Consider the following 12,943-nt stretch of genomic DNA (forward strand, 5'->3'; position numbering starts at 1 on the left):
TTGCTGACATTTGTATTGTGCCTGGCTTCATTAATTCATCAAATGCCAAGGATCTGGTTCCTCATTCTGCTGGAGCAGCTGGTTCCCATCAGCTGCTGTTACAATTGGCTTGAAAAACCTCCCAGGAGGAGCCCAATAACTCAGATTTGTCAGATCTGCAGTAATTCATGCAAGATGGGGCCGATGTGGAAATCCACATTTCTTAACTGCGAGGATCAAGATACCAATCCCATTGTTGAGTCCAAGATGGGACTTCCAGTAGAACCCACTTGTCACTGACAATTCCCAATTCCCACCCCCTTCCTATTGCACAGCCTGAAGTCTTCTGTGCTTGCTCTTAGGCCTGAGGTTGTGTATTTCCTTTTGAGAAAGGAATATTTTCATTTTGAAGAAAATCTGTTCAGATCAGAACAGAACAACCCAAACAATTCAGAAAATCCCTCCACAGTGCTCCTCATACTCGGATAACTCCAGGAACATTTCCCTTAAATCCTCACATTTGGCATCTGCCAAAGAGGAATGTGTGGTTTGCCTCGATAGGAGAAATCTGGAAATGAACATTCCAACATTTTCTGCTTTGCAATTTGTCATTGTCCAGGCTGGTTTAGCAATGAGTGTGTGAGTACAACGTTCAGGGAGTTTTTAGTTCTGGTCCTCTGGCTCAACACAGACCTTTTGTTATCTTTTTGACTCAGGAATTACATCAGATGTCATTTGGAGCTCACTGGCAGGCCCTGCACGATGGCAAATGCACAGACCCTGAGGAGAAACTCGACATTTCCTCATAAAAACTCTGCCTTGATGCTTTTTGTTTCCTCAGCACCTCCTCACCCGCACAACAACTGTGTCTGAACCAATCTGAGCTCTTGGACAGAAAGAGGATGAGGGGGAATGGCTTCCAACTGGAACAGGCAGGCTGAGGTGGGATGCTGGGAAGGAATTCTGTGAGGCCCAGGCTGCTCTCAGGGATTGTGGACTCCCCATCTCTGGAAGTGTCCAAGGCCAGGTTGGAACAAGCTGGGATAGTGGAAGGTGCTCCTGCCCATGGATGGGCTTTAAGGACCCTCCCAACCCATCCCAACCCATCCCATCCCATCCCAACCCATCCCAATCCAGCCCATCCCATCCCAACCCAACCCAACCCAACCCATCCCAACCCAATTAAAGATTCCATGATCTCCCGTGCAGTTCATTAAGCAAATTAAAGACCTTGTCCCACCTCTCTGTGCCTACAGCAGCTCTTCCAACCCACCCTTGATGCCTTAAGGAGCTGGGACAGAGGCCAGATGGAGTTGAGAGGAATCAAGTGGGTATTTATTGAAGTTTTTATTTTATTTATTATTGTGCCTTCGAAGGCCACACCCTGGCAGTACCACAGCCATGGCTGTGGCTCCAAGATGGAATCAAAACAGGGCTTGGTCATGAGGTGTCACATTTGTATAAGTTTAGTCCATTTGCACACAGGAGTTAACTGTCCAATTAATGACTTCAAATGATGAAGTTTCATCCTCCTTGCTCGCTTGCCCACCCTCCTCTTTTCACATTGTTTGTGCTGTGGGCCTGAAGGTTGAAGAGATTGTCCTTGAGTCTCCAGCTGGAATGGGATTGTTTTGTCTTCCCCACCCTGTGAAAAGATCCCAGTAACTCTTAATATAAAGCTAAAAGCTGCACATCAAACAGAACAGAGAAACCCAAAACCCAAAGTATCACCCTTTTCCCTTCTTTTTTCCTGGGTAGGGTGTCCTTGAGCTCGCGTGCCCCAGGGTCTCCCACAGCTCCCAAACTCCAAGAACAAGGAGCAGCTTCAGCTCCATTCCCAGCGGCCCCAGCGAGATCCCAGCTTCAGCTGCCTTGTGGGAAGGAGCTGTGACCAAGAAAACAGAGCTAGCCTGTGGTCAGAGCCCAGGATCTGGGCTCCATTCCTGGAATTGCTGCAGATTTCCTGTGTGGCTTTGGACAAGTCACGTCAGCCAAAGCCCTCAGAGCTGGGGCCAAGCCACTGCTGCCCCAAATCAGGTGTGTGTTTGTTTGTTTGTCTGTCTGTACGGCCAAACAGGGATTTAGGAGCCTGATTTTTGACATCCAGGGGGTTTCTATAAGTCTTTGGTCCATATGTCTCGGGTGCCACAGCTCTGTGGAGTTCCTGGAGAGCGCAGGCCAGTTGTTCATGTGTGAATTTGGGTGTGCTTACTTTATAAAGCTCATCAGGTGGGCACTCATTGCTCTGAGCCAAGCACTTCCACCTGTGGATGAGGAAAGTCCAGGAGCACAATTCCATCTCTTCAGGCCTTCCAGAGGCTCAGCTCATTAAGGGTGGAAAGGCCCCAATCCCAGAGAAATGCAAAACTGAGCATTTCTGCTCCAGTTTATTCCACTTCTGTGGGTAGGCCTTGTTGCATTCTCAGTGGGGAAACACTCCAAACTTGCTGGGCAGCCGCTCTCACCCTGAAGATTTTTTTCCCCTCAAAAAGAATCCCAGAATTTACCTGCTAAGTTTTTAATTCCCTCTCCAATTCTGTCAGGATCCAACCACCAGAAAATACCATGCAAGACCTTTTTAAACAGAAAAATGCAAGGTAGCAGCCCACACCCACTCATTATTTTCATTCCTTGTCTTAAATAACCTGTCCAAACAAACACATACCTCCTAGGCTGAGACCTTCTACAACAATTTTTAGTCCAGGCTGGATTTTAACAGCCAACTTATAACAACAATCCCCCCTTATTGGTAGTGGCGTGTGTGCTACCAGGGTACAAATATTCCCAATGTGCACACACTGGATGGGATTTAAATAGAAATATCCTTGTGATTTTGGCTGACAGAGTCCTCGGGCAAAGCTGGCTCTGTGCAGAGGCAGAACTTTTCTTAGCTCAGCCAGGGGCTGGGTTTGTGTCCAAAGGGGCTGGGAGGGGACAGCAGGGCCAGGAGTGGGGTCTGGGCTTGGTCTGAGGCTGGGCCTGAGTGAGGGACCCCAGCTGGAGACACCACTGAGCTGTTTCACACCCCAGCAGGTGGAAGTTGGGTTTTGTCCAATATCCCCAAATCCCTGGGGCTGGCACAGCCCTGCCAGCCCATGCAGTGCCAGCTGTGCCCCATGGGCACCTTGTCCCCAGCCCAGAGCACTCAGTGCCACCTCCAGGGCACACCTGCAGGGATGGGCACTGCAAAGCTCCCTGGGCAGCCCCTGCCAAGGCCTGAGCTCCCTTTCCATGGGCAAATTGCTGCTGCTGGCCCAGCTGAGCCTGCCCTGGCCCAGCCTGAGGCTTCCCTCTGCTCCTGTCCCTGTGCCCTGGGAGCAGAGCCCGACCCCCCCGGCTGTGCCCTCCTGGCAGGGACTTGTGCAGAGCCACAAGGGCCCCTGAGCCTCCTTTGCTCCAGCCTCAGCCCCTTCCCAGCTCCTCAGGGATTCTCCAGCCCCTTCCCAGCTCTGTTCCCTGCCCTGGACACGCTCCAGCCCCTCCAGGGCTCTCCTGCAGGAGCAGAACTGGGCACAGCCCTCGAGGGACAATCCCTGCCCTGCTCCTGCTGGACTTGTAATTTGCCCCCAATGTGCCACAAATCCCCCAGAGATGTGGCAAACAGGAGGCCCAAAATCAAGTGAAGGCCGGTGCAAGTGAGGTTCCCTGGCAAAGTGGATTAGAAATCCAAGGGAATCTTTAAACCAAACATTGGTTTTTGTAGAACAACAAAACCAGGGTAGTGTTTGCACTCAGGCATAAAAGTTGCTGTGGTTGTGTAATCATGTGAAGTTGTGGCCTTAGGAGGAGTTAGAAAGCAGCTGCAGCAAATTAACTTCTCAAATTTATTATGGATTGGGTGGAATCTAGAAAATTCCCCCATGTTATTCTTTTTTTCTTTAATAGAACTGCAAAAGGCACGTTTTGGATGAGGTTTCATCTCTCCCTCTGGGCAGGCACAAACCTGAAACCTTCGAGGGGAAATGCAAAACCAGCAGCAAAACCAAACACCCCCTCCCAAAAATGCATGGACAGCCTTCTTCCTCCTTTAAGGGCCTGATCCATGTCCCATAGGGCTCAGGCACAGGAATCCCAGTGTAGGGAGCTGGTGGAGCCTCGGAAAGGTGAAAATTTGTGGGGTGATCCCAGGTGAGTGCATTCTGTTAAACCCCTTGGGGATTCCAGAGAAGGGAGTGGGCAGCACCAGGAGGAAACCCATGGAATGGCTGCCATGGGGGGAAATTCGGCATTCTGTGCTGAGAAATAATTCAGTCTTCTCTAAAAATCAATCCCAGAAATCCTCCAGTGCCCTGCCATTTTTAGAGGATAATCACGGGAAACTGTCTCAGATTCCCAACATTCCCCAATGTTTCGGTTTCTTCAAAATAATTTCCAAGTGCCCCTCACCAGCTCCTCAGTCTCTGCTGGTTTTCCCTGGGATCTTCAGCTCCTTGGCTCACCACTCTTCCCTCCCTATATCCCCTTTCAGGTCTGCTCTCACCTTCCTCACTTCCCCTCATCCCATCCCACCTTTAATCCAGGTCTCTGGATGACCCTGAGTGTCTTTTCCCACCTTGGACATCCTGTGGTTTTCCCACCTCAGGGAGTTGTGTTTGGGGCTCTCTCTGTAGGAATTATGGTTCTCAGGAGTCCACTAAGGATGAAATCCTTTCCCTGCAGAGCCTTCCCAAAATGCAACCACTTCCCAGCCCCTTTATTGAGCAAAGTGATGATCCCACTGCTCGGATCTGGATTCCCTGTAATGCTCATTTGCTGTAGATCCCATCCAGACCTTATGCAGTGGAAATTTTTGCATCACCTCCAAAGTTCTTGGGATGCCCTTACAGCCTGGGACAGGATCATTTTGTTTTCCCTGCATGAACAGTCTTGTTCCCACTTATCCCTGCATATTTCTGCTGGGTGTTGGATCCTCCTGAGGAGAGCTGCTCATTAACAGGAATTTTCACCCTCTAATACCTCTTCCTTAAAGCCCACTCATTGTTTTTGGAAAATGTTCAGCTCCTCCCATTGTTTTCCTCCCAAACTTTCCCTCCTGGATTCTGGCAAATCTGGCAGGATTCGCCTTGGGAGCAGGCAAACAGGGACATAGCTGGGCCCTGGCAGTTCAGCTCCTTGCTGCCATGAATGGAGAGTTTTGGGGATGCCACACTTCACTCCTGGCCCTCAGAGGCCCAAAGCATCTTCTCTTCCAGGTGAAATGTTCACTAGGAATGCTCTGCACCCCCAGGGAACAAAGCTGGCTCCTCTCCATAAACCATTCATGGCACTGCCACAGGGAGCTCCTGCTCTGTGAGCTCAGTTATTCCCTCCAGGTTCCAGAGAAAAAGATCAGAAAAGAAGGAAAACAGTCAAGGCTGCAGCAGAGCCAGGTTTTAGTTGTGAACTGAGAGCAGGCGATGAGCAGCAGCTCCTTGGAACCTTGTCCCTAAATGGGAAAAATTAAAAAAATCACAGGATCTTCATGGCCATGTCAGCCAGTGTGAATCTGAGCTGCTCCAGTAGAACCAGTATGGACCACTGAGGGCCTGGTTATGGAATTCCTAAGTCCAGCCATGCTCCAGAGCATTTTAGTGAATAACTGTACACAGGTCACTGTTTTCCAGGTGATTTGGGGATGTCCAGTGCCTGAATGGATCTGACAATCCTGGATAACTTCAGTGGCACCTGAGCATTTCTCTGCCCAGAGCAGCTGGGGCTGCCCCTGGATCCCTGGCAGTGCCCAGGCCAGGCTGGACACTGGGATTTGGAGCAGCCTGGGACAGTGGGAGGTGTCCCTGCCATGGCAAAGGGGTAGGAATGGGATGAGCTTTAAGATCCCTTCCAACCCAAACCATTCCATGATTCTTAGGCATATTTTCTGTTTGAATACACAGAATTCCTACAAAAGAACGTCCCTGTGTCTCCAGAGAAAATCCACAACCCTTCCAAGGTGACCTTGATGTTCCTGAGTGGTGCCTGTGCAGAGTTCTCTGCTTGTCACAAACAGCTGCTAAAACCACACATTAAAACCAGTTTTAAAGCAGGAAAACGGCTTGAAAGGAGTGAGTGTTTGAGCAGAACCCCATCTAGAGCACCCCCTGCCATCTCCACAGCTGTATTACCCTGGGTTAGTTCCCTGCAGACTCGGAGCAGCAGGAGCTGTGGGTAACAGCCGCTCATCCCTGACATTTCCCCTCCATCCCAAAGCCTCTGTCCCTGCTGTCCACAGCTCGCGGAGCAGCCAAGCCACTCAGGGCCCTGCCAGAGGCCACTGCCCACTCCTTCAGGAGCCCAGTGAGGCAGCTGCACTCACACAGTGGCTCCTTTTCCTCCTTGGATGCAGCTCAGGAACCACCCCGGCCTTTTCTTCCCCCTCCATCTGCAGAGAGTCATCACTGCTGGCAAGGACAGCGAGGAGTGGGAGAAATCAGCGTCGCCCCACTCCAGCCTCCCCGGGGATTTGTCACTGCAGAGGGACATTTGTCAGGGCTCTGACAGGTCAGGGATTGAAGCAGTGCTGCAGAGATTTGGGTTCAGTCTGTTTTACAAGCAGGCTCTGCAGTGCAGCTCTGCCAGGAGCTGTTCCAGCCTTGGAATGAGTCTGATCCATCACCCACAGCATGAGCCAGAGGGGCAACAAACCAGGGCACAGTGGATCAAGCAATCCCAGACTGGTTTGGGATTAAAGATCACCTCATTCCACCCCCTGCCATGGCCAGGGACACCTTCCACCACCCCAGGCTGTTCCATCCCTGGGAATGTCCCCGGCCAGCTTGGACAGGGCTGGGAGCAGCCTGGGACAGTGGGACATGGCAGGGGTGGCCCTGGGTGGGCTTTGAGTCCCTTCCAACCCAGTTCCTTCAGTGAGTCCATGATCCCCTGGTTCTCTTGACCTTGCAGGGTAATTACAATCTCATCCTGCTGGGATCCTGCATCATCCCCCGCTGGGAAATGCCTGGATTTGTCATTTCTGTCACCCATGGGATGTCATTACTTCCTGTCAAACCCTGTTGCCTCAGAAACTCTGTCACCAGGTTTGTGTCTCATTGTGGTGGGAACAGCCAAAAACTCAGCTCTGCTCCAGAGATTTTATGGACAGTGACAGGAGACAATAAATGGATGCAGAACAGGGATGGCAGGATTTCAGGATTGCAGGATTGCAGGAGAAAATCCTACAGAGCAGAGCTGGCAGCAGGCAGAGCTCACGGCTGCTGTGGGGAAAAAAACAAGGAAAAAACAAATAATTCCAGACTGGTTTGGGTTGGGAGGGACCTTAAATCCCACCCAGTGCCACCCTGTCCCGCTCCCACCATCCCAGGCTGCTCCAGCCCCAGTGTCCAGCCTGGCCTTGGGCACTGCCAGGGATCCAGGGATGGAATTCCATCCTGGCCACCCTGCCAAGGAACAATTCCTCATTGCCAATGTCCCATCCAGCCCTGCCCTCTGGCACTGGGAGCCATTCCCTGGGTGCTGTCCCCCCGTACCAAAATCAGCCTCCAGATCCAAATCCATGAGGAAGGAGGATCCATAATCTCAGTTCTCCGTGGAACAGCAAAGTCTCTGTGTTAAAGGTGACTTTGTCCCCATGTTCTCAGATTTTCTGGAGCCCAACGTCTTCTTCTGCCTCTAAAATCTGCCTGGGTTTAGGCTATTTTTGGGATATTTAGGATATCTTCAGGGCTTGCTGTGTTTGTTTTGGATTTCTGGGTTTGTGGTAGATACAGAGAGACCTGGCCATGCTTTTGTCCATCCCAGATGTTCCCACTGTATCAAAACTTCCATGAAATTGTGCTTGACTGGGATCTTACATTGTCTGGGACCTCTGCTGGCAGAGGAACCTCAGAGTTCTGGGTCAGAGCAGAGATGCCTCAACAAAGGCCCTGCAAATTAACTCAATGGAAATGTTTGGGGAATGTTGGCTCTGCAGAATGTCCTGTGTGTCCTGTGCTGCCATGTTCTCATTCCAAATCCCCACATTGTCGTGCCCAGAAAACTGGAGAAGACATGGAAGAGCTTTCTGTAGCTAACAAGGACATCCTGGAAGGTTTTTCTATAATCCAAACGTGGAAAGGGAAAATTGAGACTTAAGGAACAGAAAAAGAGAGGCAAAAAGTGATGGGGGCAGGGATGAGGGAGCGGGAATTGTGAGGAGGATGGGAAGAATCCAGGTCCAGTGGAAGAGCCATGGCCAGGGAATTGGGTTGGGCAGAAGGATTTGGGCTCCTCTGGGATCTCAATTTCCACCAGGGAATGGAGTTCTATGTAAATGAACAAGGGAAAACCAAAGGAGGAGTCTCAGCCAAGCAACACTGGAAAGCCTTTTATTGCAGGGGGGTTGGATCTGCTGGAATTTCCCCCTGGCAGGAGCAGGGCAGGGATTGTCCCTCTGTGCTGGGGTCCCTCTCGAGGGCTGTGCCCAGTCCTGGTCCTGCAGGAGAGCCCTGGAGGGGCTGGAGCGTGTCCAGGGCAGGGAACGGAGCTGGGAAGGGGCTGGAGAATCCCTGAGGAGCTGGGAAGGGGCTGAGGCTGGAGCAAAGGAGGCTCAGGGGCCCTTGTGGCTCTGCACAAGTCCCTGCCAGGAGGGCACAGCCGGGGGGGTCGGGCTCTGCTCCCAGGGCACAGGGACAGGAGCAGAGGGAACGGCCTCAGGCTGGGCCAGGGCAGGCTCAGCTGGGCCAGCAGCAGCAATTTGCCCATGGAAAGGGAGCTCAGGCCTTGGCAGGGGCTGCCCAGGGAGCTTTGCAGTGCCCATCCCTGCAGGTGTGCCCTGGAGGTGGCACTGAGTGCTCTGGGCTGGGGACAAGGTGCCCATGGGGCACAGCTGGCACTCCGTGGGCAGCCCCGGGGATTTGGGGACTCCAGGCACACAAACAAGGCAGGAAGGATTTTTGTTTGCGCTGCAGATGGACAGAAGCACATCCAGCTGCACTCAGCCTCCACAGCTGCTGGATCCCGGCCTTTCCCAGCTCCCAGAGCTCCGAGGTTTGGCTGGAGCTGGATCCCAGCAAGGCAGGGGTTAACCCCACACCTGTGGGCAGCTCCTGAGGTGTTTTTTCCCCAACACATAATTAGGCCGTGAGCTCATTTACAGCCCATAATGAGGTCATTATGATGCCACCAGTGGCTGTTGCCAGAGCTGGCAATCCCTAATCTGCTTCCTCTGCAGCAGCTCCCAAAGGAAGGGAGAAACCCAAACACCCATCCCAGCTAACAATGCTTTGATTTGCACTGCTGGGGCCCCAAATTCCTTTGTTTATTCCCCCTCTTTCTGATGGGTTTTCCATAACAAGGAACAGGCAGGAGATCCCTGCAGCACAAATCCACTCTGCCTGTCCCACGCCTTTTATTTTCTCTCAATTCTTCTCGTTGTCTCCTTCTTCAGGTCCTGGGAGGCCTTGGTTGGGTTAGTGACAGGCTTCTGGTGGCTCCTGAAGTGGGATCAAAAGGAAAATTCCAGCTCATGGAAGGGAGGGCAAGGAGGAACCTGTGGGCCAGTGCAGACTGAAGGAGGAAGAGGCAACAAGTCCATCCCGGGCTGCTTTTAAAGCAAAATCTCTCTGTTCTCTGGATTTATCTGTGGCACATCCTGCCCAGCAAGAGGGAGGAGGAAGAACCTCAGAATTCCAGCAGAACCAGCCCAGGTGACTCTTGGAATGGCTTTGACCCCTTGAGTCACTGGTGGGAACCCTCTGGAGGTGCAGCTTCCGAGAGAAATGGGCACTGCAGGGTGGGGGAAAGGGGGAGACCAAGATGGGGAAATGTCTCTGATCCATCCCTTGGGATTGGGGGGAAATGGAAACCAAGATGGGGAAATGTCCCTGCTCCAAACCTGGGGAAATAGAAAGCTAAAGTGGGGAAATGGAAAGCTAAAATGGAGAAATGTCCCTGATCTATCCCTGGAGATTGGGGAAAAAGGGAGAAACTAAAATAGGGAAATGTCCTTGCTCCAAACCTGGGGATTGTGTGGAAATGGAAAGCTAAAATGGGGAAATATCCCTGCTCCAAACCTGGAGACTGGGGGAGAAGGAGAATCCAAGATGGGGAAATGTCCCTGCTCCAAACCTGGGGATTGTGGGGAAATGGGGAAACTAAAAAGAGGAAATGTCCCTGCTCCAAACCTGGGGATTGTGGGGAAAGGGGGAAACTGAAATGGGGAAATGTCCCTGCTGCATCCCTGGGGATTGTAGGTGAAGGACAATCCAAAATGGGGAAATGTCCCTGCTCCAAACCTGGGGATTGTGTGGAAATGGAAAGCTAAAATGAGGAAATGTCCCTGATCCATCCCTGGGGATTGGAGGGAAAGGGAGAAACTAAAATAGGGAAATGTCCTTGCTCCAAACCTGGGGATTGTGGGGAAATGGGGAAACTAAAAAGAGGAAATGTCCCTGCTCCAAACCTGGGGATTGGGGGAGAAGGAGAATCCAAGATGTGGAAATGTCCTTGCTCCAAACCTGGGCATTGTGTGGCTCACATGGCAAAACTCTGCTCACATCCAGCCCAGAGTGGCCCTGGCAGTTTTAGGGTCCCTCCTGCTGGGACCACCTCCCCTGCAGAGGAACACTGGTGATGCCTCAGGTTTAACTTTTCTATTTTTCAGGTTCTGTGCTGCTTTAGTGTGTGAGTCTGGGCTTCATATTATGGGATGGTGAGCTCTGTGCACAGAGCAGGGAGACAAAACAATTCCTGCTCCAGCTGGGCACCAAGGACAAATGATCCAAATCTCAGCCCAGGAGCACAAACCCCGTGGGCTGGAGAGAGAAAAACAAGCAGGGTGGGACTGCCTGGGCTAAAGCTGGAATGGGACAATGAACTGCGAGGTGCAAATGGAGCAGAACTGATCCCAGGGACAGACCCCGTGCCCGGCCGTGCATTTTGGGGCCATTTTGGTTCATCTTGGGTGCAGCCCTGGCTGGGCTCTGGTGCTGCCCAAGGTGCATCCATGGAGGAGATGCTTTGAATAAATCCCTGCTTCATTCTTTAGCTCTGCCCAGCCTCTGCTCTGGCTCAGCCTGCACAAAGCATCACTGGGATCTTTGGGATTTGTCCCTGAAAACAGCAGGACGAACTCAGAGGAGCCCAGCAGGAGGTGAAGGATGTGCTCCCACCTGGCATATTTGTCCTCCTCTGGGCTTGGAACTGTTCCCAGAGCCCCTGACCAGCAGTGAAACTCCCAAAATCCCTCTGGAGATGCCTCCTCATCCTTCCTGAGAGCTGGGAATGCTGAACTTAGCACCAAATCCATCGGGACACGAGGGAGATCCAGGGCACAGCTTCCATGGAAAAGCCAAACACCCCCAGGAACCCAACAAAGCCCTTTTGTGCTCTGTGCTCCCTGACCAAACAAAGCAGCACCTTCTGCCTGTCCAGGCTGACTTCCAGGCAGCTGGGAGCTCTCAGGAAAACCTGGGAGCTGCCAAGTCACCATTTCCAGGTGGGAGAGAGGGGCCATTCCCAGGGGGAGAAGGAGTGACAGATAAATAACCAAAATAACAGATGTGTGGCAGCCCTTCTGAGACTCCTGGGGAGGAACTTCAGCTGCAGCAGAGCTGCTCCAGGGGCTCCAGGAGAGCTGGAGAGGGATTTGGACAGGGATGGATGGACAGCACCCAGGGAATGGCTGCCAGTGCCAGAGGGCAGGGCTGGATGGGATCTTGGCAATGAGGAATTGTTCCCTGGCAGGAACCCAGGGTGCCCAGAGCAGCACATTATTACTAAACACTTAAAATCCACTTAAAAAAATTCTCCTATGGATTTATCCTATTGTTTGTAAATATCCAGCAGGCAAAATATCCTGCATTTGAAAATATATTTATATCCTGTTTATTCAGCATGACCTGAGTCCATGAAATAACCACATTATTTTGTTGCTGCGTCCTCTGCAGCATTGCTGCTGCTGCTGCATCTCCAGGCTTGGAGCCAGCTGGGTTTATGTGACACTGGTGGCAGCACAAAGTGGCCTTTGGAAAGATGGAACTTCTCTCCTTATCCTGCAAATTTGGTCATGAAAACTTCACATTTAAAAGGAGCCACTGCTGCTGCTTCAGGAATGACTGGAATGTCCCCCCCATGCCCCTAATTCCTTTCACATCCCTCAAGGTTATAGTTTTTTAAAATATAATTTTGAAAAGGGCTCATCTCAGGAGTATCACTGAAATGCCAGTGGTGAATTGTGAATTCTGTGCAGTCCTGGGCAGACTGAAGGAGGAAGAGGCAACAAGTCCATCCTGGGCTGCTTTTAAAGCAAATTCTTTCTGTTCTTTGGATTTGTCTGTGGCACATCCTGCCCAGCAAGAGGGAGGAGGAGGAACCTCAGAATTCCAGCAGAACCAGCCCAAGTGACTCTTGGATTGGCTTTGACCGCTTGACACAGTGGTTAAAAGAGGCTCATCTCAAGAGTATCCCCGACATGCCAGTTGTGAATTGTGAATCCTGCCTGGATTCCCATTTTCTGGGTGGGTTTTAAGTCATGGAATGGGGAGCTTTGTTTGGGAAGTTCACCTGCACCAGGACCCTTGGCTTGGTGGCTGCCCAGAGAGGAAGGACCTTCCACCCCTTGGTCTCCTCCTGCTGCTGAATCCCTCTGGAAAAGAAACCTCCCCCTCTGGAAGCTGATCCTTCAGAAAATTCCCTGGGACTGGCGACCCTGGAAGGGCCAACTGGGGGTTTGTTAGAGAAGGAAAGCAAAATGACTTTTGTAGCCCCATTTCTCTTCACAGAGAAAAGCAAGGCACAGTTCTTCCCAAGAATATTTCTGGGATTCACATTCTCTGAATGTCAGAGAAAGGAAAAACAATTCTTATCTCATTTGCTGTGCCCGTGTCTGTGCAAAAGTAAAATTAAATATAAAAATTTAATTTATTATATAAATAAATTTATATAAATTTATAGAAAAATTACATAAATTATATACATTAATTTATATGATTTAAATATATTTATATATTTATATATTTTATTTATAAATTTATATAATTTAAATTAATTT

Source organism: Geospiza fortis, unplaced genomic scaffold (assembly GCF_000277835.1).
Source record: "Geospiza fortis unplaced genomic scaffold, GeoFor_1.0 scaffold96, whole genome shotgun sequence".
Taxonomy (NCBI): Eukaryota; Metazoa; Chordata; class Aves; order Passeriformes; family Thraupidae; genus Geospiza; species Geospiza fortis.